The sequence below is a fragment of the Etheostoma cragini genome, chromosome 18 (assembly GCF_013103735.1).
Source record: "Etheostoma cragini isolate CJK2018 chromosome 18, CSU_Ecrag_1.0, whole genome shotgun sequence".
In the NCBI taxonomy this organism is placed as follows: Eukaryota; Metazoa; Chordata; class Actinopteri; order Perciformes; family Percidae; genus Etheostoma; species Etheostoma cragini.
In genome coordinates this window covers 17470765-17479054 of record NC_048424.1, presented here as the reverse complement: position 1 = coordinate 17479054, position 8290 = coordinate 17470765, and the positions used below count along the sequence as shown (strand labels likewise).

At 42.5% G+C, this 8290-nt stretch overlaps 1 long non-coding RNA gene across 1 annotated transcript; it reads right to left on the bottom strand.

The window, feature by feature from the left end:
* Nucleotides 1-1964: 1964 nt before the first annotated feature.
* On the bottom strand, nucleotides 1965-3014 carry LOC117961673. The gene is made up of 3 exons (XR_004660462.1): nucleotides 2806-3014; nucleotides 2433-2567; nucleotides 1965-2340 (listed from the first exon to the last, which is right to left on the bottom strand). It is a non-coding gene; the product is annotated as an uncharacterized LOC117961673 (long non-coding RNA).
* Between the last annotated feature and the right edge of the window lie 5276 nt (nucleotides 3015-8290).

The window sequence follows — 8290 nt, the reverse complement described above, 5'->3', positions numbered from 1 at the left end:
GAATCATCCAAGCTGTATACATTAAGGATGGGACGTTGTTGACCTCAACTGGGGAGGTAATAGAGCGGTGGAAGGAGCACTTTGAGGAACTCCTAAATCCAGCTGACACGCCCTCTGTGGTAGAGGCAGAGCTGGAGGATGATGGGGGATTGTCGTCAATTTCCCTGGTGGAAGTCGCTGAGGTAGTCAAAGAACTCCACAGCGGCAAAGCCCCAGGGATTGATGAGATCCGTCCAGAAATGCTGAAAGTGCTGGGGTCAGAGGGGATGTCTTGGTTGACACGCCTCTTCAACTTTGCGTGGAAGTCTGGGACGGTGCCTAAAGAGTGGCAGACCGGGGTGGTGGTTCCCCTCTTCAAAAAGGGGGACCAGAAGGTGTGTGGCAATTACAGCGGTATCACACTTCTCAGCCTCCCTGTTAAAGTCTACTCCAAGGTGCTGGAAAGGGGGGTTTGGCCAATAGTCGAACCTCAGATTGAAGAGGAACAATGCGGATTCCGTCCTGGCCGTGGAACAACGGATCAGATCTTTACTCTCGCAAGGATCTTAGAGGGGGCCTGAGAGTATGCCCAACCAGTCTACACGTGTTTTGTGGATCTGGAGAAGGCCTATGACCGGGTCCCCTGGGAGAAATTGTGGGAGGTGCTGCGGGAGTATGAGGTGAGGGGGTCCCTTCTCAGGGCCATCCAATCTCTGTATGACCAAAGCGAGAGCTGTGTCCGGGTTCTCGGCAGTAAGTCAGACTCATTCCAGGTGAGGGTTGGCCTCCGCCAGGGCTGCGCTTTGTCACCAATCCTGTTTGTAATATATATGGACAGGATATCGTGACGTAGTCGGGGCGGGGAGGGGTTGCAGTTCGGTGGGCTCGGGATCTCATCGCTGCTTTTTGCAGATGGTGTGGTCCGGATGGCGTCATCGGTCTGTTACCTTCAGCACTCACTGGATCGGTTCGCAGCCGAGTGTGAAGCGGCTGGGATGAGGATCGGCACCTCTAAATCTGAGGCCATGGTTCTCAGAAGGAAACCGATGGAGTGCTTTCTCCAGGTAGGGAGTGAGTCCTTACCTCAAGTGAAGGTGTTTAAGTACCTTGGGGTCTTGTTCGCGAGTCAGGGGACCATGGAGCGTGAAATTGGTCGGAGAATCAGAGCAGCCGGTGCGGTATTACATTCAATTCATCGCACCATTGTGACGAAAAGAGAGCTAAGCCAGAAGGCAAAGCTTTCGATCTACCGGGCAATTTTGGTTCCTACCCTCACCTATGAACACGAAGGCTGGGGATTTCCAGTATAATACTAAATTGTAAACTGTAAATCAGATCAAAGTTGCATGTCTGTTATCATTTTTAAGAAAAGCCAGGCATTACCAGTACTGTCAAGAGCCACGTTCTTGCTGTTTTCTTTTACCTCAAACATGGGCAACCTGGCAATAGTCTCCATCAGCAGCCTTACGAATTCCCTTCTTGGTCCTCCTAAATCAACTCCTTCTTCATTTCTCCCAATGTCATCGGAGACTTTCGCACAGATCATCAAGTTGTGGTCATAGGATACCCTTTGGAAGCCTTGCATGGCTCCCTCCCAGACAGCAGAGCGATTTATATTAAATTTGTTTTAAATTTGTTCGTCATTTTGTATTAACTTTGATGGAAAGCTCCAGCAGTATCTCTTGGACTGGGACCTTTTCTGCACTATACACATAAAAAATGATTAATCATACACACATTGATGTGACAAAATTTACAAGTAGTGAGAAATTGTTGGTAGTAAGCAACTATTTAATCCAAAACATGGAATTGATAATGTAAGGGATAAAGGATTCATATATAAATTATGAGATCACATCATTCTCAAGAGTTATCCTGATCTGTCAAGCTCACATACATATGCTCACATTTGACTGTCCATACTGGCAATTATGGCTTGGTTTAATTCCTCATCATCTGAAGAGTCATGCGAAAGAGTGGCCACGAGTGTTAAGTATGAAGCGTAGTCTCCACCCTGAGCAGTTGTGGTACCACTGGTGCCAAGGTTTCCATCATCTCTTGCAAGGCAGTCTCTATCATGACCACTACTGTTGACAGTGTGATTGGAGCCAAAAAAAACTGTCTTTATGACCAGTACTAGTGCCAGGTTTGCCATTTCCACCATGACTGCTAGTACTGGGATACTCATTACTCCTCATTACTCTAAACCTGGTAGCAGCCCTGGTGGTGCCATTACTGCTCATGTCTGTGGGATTCTGAGGACCATCAACTTCAACGCAATCATCATCACTGCCCTTAGTGTCACTCATGCTTAATGTTCTGGTAGTAATGGGAGAACAGTCTTTCTTCTTCGGAGTCAGTCTTACACAGAGAAAGAAAAATATAAATTAAAAAAAAAAATTTATTTTAAGCACAATTTTACTTAGTGGTAAAAAACTAAATCGCAAACGTACTAAAAAGATCCTTGATGGTCTCACATTCAGGTTTGGGTTTTAATGACCTTGTGAATTAGCATCCCAGTCAGCTCCTGACCAACCTGGAGCTTTGGGAACACCAGCTTATTGCTACAAGCCATGAGAAACTGAAGGCTGGAAAGAAGATGGGGATATTAGTACAACAAAAGCTTTAGGCCATGTAGCACAACAGTGTGACGTACACTCGTTAATAAGTCATTGTCGTTGATACTATGTATGCGTGTGTGTAGGGGCGCCACTTTAACTTTTTGCTCTAATTAACTGCGTGACTGAATCAAGTAGATTTTAAAACAAAGGCTGAGAAAATGTTTGTAATAATCAGCACAGTTAGAGGGGAAAAACAGGCATTTACCTGACATCGTCCGCAATGTGCTCACCAAAGCCATCCCTGATGCGTTCTAAAACAGTCTGGTGGTCCCAGTCCTTCTGGAATTCAAAGGCACTGAGGATGTGTCCCTGCTTGTGTAACCACGATTTTGGACCTTGTTTGCAAACTGGTCCCCATGATTGATTAGAGAGTGGTATTACATCCTTGTTGAAATGGTCATGCTGCTGTGTCCTGACTCTGAAAGAACATAACAATCAGAAAACATGAAAACAGCCAATAAAACATAAGTCGTACTGCTATAGGAAAAACAATACACACTACTAGGGCTGTAGTCAAAACCACCTTTGTCAAGTCCAAGACAAGTCCAAGACCAGGAGTAGTCAAATCCAAGTCAAGACCGAGTCCAAAGAGGTTTGAGTCAGAGTCAAGACCAAGTCGAGAGAGGTTCGAGTCCGAGTCAAGACCGAGTCCAGGACAGAAAAAAAGGTCTAATGCATGACAGTATCAAGACAATCAATTTGGGTTGTTTGTTGATATAAAAGCAAAAACAGTGTCAGAACACCCAGGATTTATGAGTATAGCCATTCCCATTGATATCAAATGGAGATAACTCATAATAGCTACATAGACAATACTGCAACAGTAGTACTAGTACTGAGCATTTGAGCACCATTATGACAACATAGCTTTACTCCAGATGTAGTGTAGAAATGAACTGACCAGTATTACAGGGTGTAGCCCTATGGTTGGTTTATGGCTTCCCAAAAAAATATTGTATTGTATTGTTAATTGGATGTTGGTTAATAGGAAATACATGCCAGTTAGCTTTTTTATAACATAACAAAAACCCACCCATATCGTAGGGGCAAAGCTTATTTCATGTAATACAATGATGGCTCAAGCTAACGCCACAGGTCTTATGTTGACAACGTGGACGCAGATATAGGAAACTCCGAAGGCAGCCGTTATATTTACCTAGCGTTAGTAAGCTAGGCTAACGCTGGTGCGCTAACGTTAGCAAACATCGGTGTGGCGTTAGCTGTCTAAACTTGTAAAAAGCCGAACACTATCCCCCCCCCCCCCCCCCCCCCCCCCCCCCCCCCCCCCCCCCCCCCCCCCCCCCCCCCCCCCCCCCCCCCCCACACACACACTTTCCCTCCAATATTATTATCAACATAATAAAGACAGCTGGACTCGGTCGAGACCAAAAGTCCTATCGGCAGGGCTGCCAACTTTTCCCCAAACCTTGGAGTGAGATTTGGGGGGGCCAACCCATATTTTGCCGTGTACAAAGCAATGTCTTTGGGTCTTTATCCTTCAGGGTTTAAATTGGAATATGTTATACGTGGGGGGATGGGGATGCCCCTAGGTGGGGTCTGGGGGTATGCCCCCCCAGGAAAAGAATTTGAAAAATAAAACATTAAATGGCACTTTCTGGAGATTGTTTTTGCAAAAAAATGGAGAAATCAAGTCTTACATGATATGTGAAAAACTGTAGGGTTAAGAACCTTTGCATAGTTGTAGTATCAACAGGTTTTAGGGCATTTAGCATTTACACTATTTACATTATTAACTTCTTATGATATAAGAACTGACCCAGACAATGTGCCAAACATAATGAGCCACATGAAGAGACAGTAGCATATGTCAGCAACAGCTGAGAAGATTTGGGTCTGTGGTGAACAGGTCCAGGGGTCCCTGCCTGATGTAGGGACCAGGGACCCAAAGTTAAATTAATGTTGAGGGATTAACTAAGACCACTGAAATTCTAAAGAATAAGAACCATTGAGTTACATAGATTCTTATCCTTTAACCTTTGTGCCAATGTTCAGTAATGTTTGGCCCTCATCCTCTGTGCCCCACTTACTGTATTTACTTTTTGGGAAAATAAAGACTATTTGTTAATTTTATAAAACATCAAATTAATTATAGGGAGAGCCCCATCCCCCCACATCGAACAACTCCCATTTTAAACCCTGAAGGATAAAGACCCAAAGAAATTGCTTTGTACCCAAATCTCACTCCAAGGTTTGGGGAAAAGTTGGCAGCCCTGATATTGTATCTATGTATATTGTATTCTAGTATTTCATTATATTTATATTCAGTGCTGTGTGACTGATTTTGCTGTTGCAACACTATACTTAACCATTTTATTGGAATCTATCTATCTAAAAAGGATGTGTCATTAAACCATGTGACTCACATTGCTGTATATTACCATAGCAACCACGCTACAAACAGTACTCCAACAATACTCCAGTTAGCTAGTGTTGTGGGGTAAATAGAAAATTTACACACGGACACAATGTTTCTTTGCTCAAGTCCAATGTTGTAATGGACGAGCGTAAGCCAAATGTTCCCCTACAGTCTGAACAAGGCATTAGCAATCGAACACAGATTATCAACTCAACCAGTACTTAAAACCAGAAATAAATGGAAACTTAAGGAAACTATGAAATACTTCCACATGTATTTTCAGTGCATTTTTCCCAAGGTCATATAGGCATACTACCCCACTAACACAGAACGTTTAGGGAACGTTAGGTAACGTTAGTTTTTGGTTCTCTAAAGGTTAGTTCGAACCAAACCAAAAACTAACGTTTAGGGAACGTTCCCTCCTGGGTATAACGTTCCCTAAACGTTAAGAGAACCAACCAACGGTAACGTTCCCCTGCGGTTGCACCGTACCTTCACATAACGTTCCCGCTTGATTATTTTTGGTTGTTTTTGGTTGTTCTGAGTATTTGAATTAGCACAAAGGTTTGTTGTCACTCGATTTAAATTAACCCAAAACATATTGTACTTATACAATCGAAGTAAAATATACAGCATAACAAGATCTATTCATTTTAAGGCTGATATCAATTTAGCTGAAAACAGTACGTTGTGCTTGAATTTTTTTTATAATTGTATTAGTTAAAATACTTAAAAAAGAAGAATCTATCAATAGAACGATTTTCACAACTAAGAAAATTCCCTTCTTTAATTTAGTTTGCAAACCGAACCGTTCCACCCCTACCCAGTAGGGGAGCCTCTGCTCTGAGGAGACCGATTCCGCGTTAAGCAAAGAAGACAAAACCACGCTCAGACCGACCATGCTGCACGACTTGGAAAGCACACGAAAAGGTAAACGAAGTACTTTACAGTTTAATGATGTTGTGGTTGTAATGGGAGGGTTTGTGGTTTAACATTGAACTATTTCCCTCGTACGGCTTTGTTATATTCCGGTTCGGATCAGGTTGACCAAAAATAAAAGTTTGCCTGAAGTACTTTAGCTTACGTTTTCTACGTCTACGTTTTCTACGTTTCTATGCTACTTATGCAGTGAGCTGCTCCAAATCTTGTCTTTTTAGTAAGGTGTTTATACACAAACCATGTTCTCAATGCTGAGTTCATGTGTTGAGCCCCAGGCGAGACTTGGAGTAAAGTCCCATGCTGTGTCGAGCCTTCTTAGTGTTTTAAAAATGTTGATTTGGATGCTATCATAGAAGGCCCCTAGCACTCCCATTCAAAAAGGCGAGGCCGGAGTTGGGCTTTAGATGGAGTGATTACGTCTTTCACTTTGACTTAATCTTTGACTTTGCCTTTGCTGCTTTGTACGACGTGTCTGCGTTGTTGCATTGTATGTTTTTGTGTCATCGTTTTAACATGCTTGCGTTTTTGTTACGAATAAGATCATTTTTTTCCGGTCCTTTTTTTAATTAGTTGTAGTGTAAAGTACATAAGTAAAGCCAGTACAATCAAAGTCCTTTTTAGGCAGGTCGACCTGCGGCCATCTTGCAGTTCAGGCAGTTATCAGCAAGCGGAGTGAAGGACACAGCAAGGGATGTAATATGTGTATGCTACACAGCTGCAGTACTGGCTTTACTGATTGTCTAAACGTAACAGCATAGGTTAATCTTTTGCAATGGCATGTGCAAGAAACCTACCACAAATGAACTGACCAATATTCATATCTTTATTTATTTTTTTAGATGAGTCAACACCACACAGGAACCCAGCCTGTACAATGGCTTTGAATTTTCCCAATTAAGTACAATTGCATGACAAGGAACTTAAGAGAAACTTTAACTTTTTTGTTGTTCAGCAGAACATCATCACAAAAACAGGGCGGTGGCTCAGCCATGGAGACGGAAATGAGAGGTAAGAAGACTCACTTAAGTTGTTCACATAGTAGATAATGGATAACAACAAAACTAACAGCATTCGTTTTTTCATAGCCACGAGGACACCCGTTGCCCGCATGGCACAGCGGATGGATTGCCCAACAGCAGCTGGGCCAAATATCCAGTTAAAAAATATGGCTGTGTACAGGTAACCTATTGCTGCTATACTATATGTAAATAATTTTCTCTGAATGGAAATGCTTTTCTTTTTCGTGCTACTGGATCACAAATGTTCTCTTAACATAGATTCCTATGCCAAAGCTGTGGACTGGTGTTGGTGGCTGATGGACACGTCAAGCATCAAGACAGAAGAGGAAGCAAGTCCCCAAAAAAGGCAGCGCCGATGCCCAAGGAGGTTCATGACATATTCTTCAAGCGATGGTAAGACCTTAATTATAGACTACATAATTACATATGATATAATAATCATATGTAATTTATTTGTATATGTATCAACGCCATGCAGGAAACCAGCTGGTTGCCCAGAGCAGGATGAGTCTTTAGTGACCCTACCACGGACTGCCACTTCATCTTGGGACCCAGATGAAGGTACAGTTGCTTTGATTTTTGCATTTGCAATGAAGTACAATTTAATGGCAAAGATCACTAGAGTAACATAACGTTTTTGTTGTTTTAAACAGGTAAGACTCAAGTTGCTCACGTGTGTATGTATGTATGGAGAGGAGGAACAATATGGAAATTAAGTGGCCATAGTCCTGCCCTAAGACGAACACTATATAATTGCATTAAATCTAATATCTTAACTGACTTCTCTTACAAAATGAGATTGTACAATCTCTACACTGTATGTATAATTTGTCACTATATGTTTTACAGCAACTTTTCCTGCCAACCCTCGGTGGCTGTACCGGAGGTGAAGCCATCCTCCGCATGCTGCGGCAAGATGCAACGAATGATGTGCTGAGGCAGTCCAGCTTGCGGGGAAGAAAGACAAAGAGAGCCTTCCAGGACCTGGCTGTACACAGGGTTATAACAGGCAGGTGCTATTTTATTATTCACATTAGTATTGTGCTTAGCTTGGCTGACAAGAGGTTTTAATTTGACTAATAACTTTGCTTAATTTGGACTTCTACTCTAGCGGCCTGCCAGAAAAACTTCCCTGCGCTGACTGCTGCAGAAGCGGAGGATTTGATTGGGTAAATTCTGATGTTTGCCCCACACAGAAGGTCAATTGAAGTTCTTCTGTGTTAAGTTCATCAAAAAAAAATCTTTTGTCAATGTGTTCATACTTAGTATTACATGTTTAACTTTTGTTTATTTCTTTATAGGCCAGCTGAGAAGGACTGAGCCGTGAAACCATGGAGCCCCTTTTTAATTTTTTA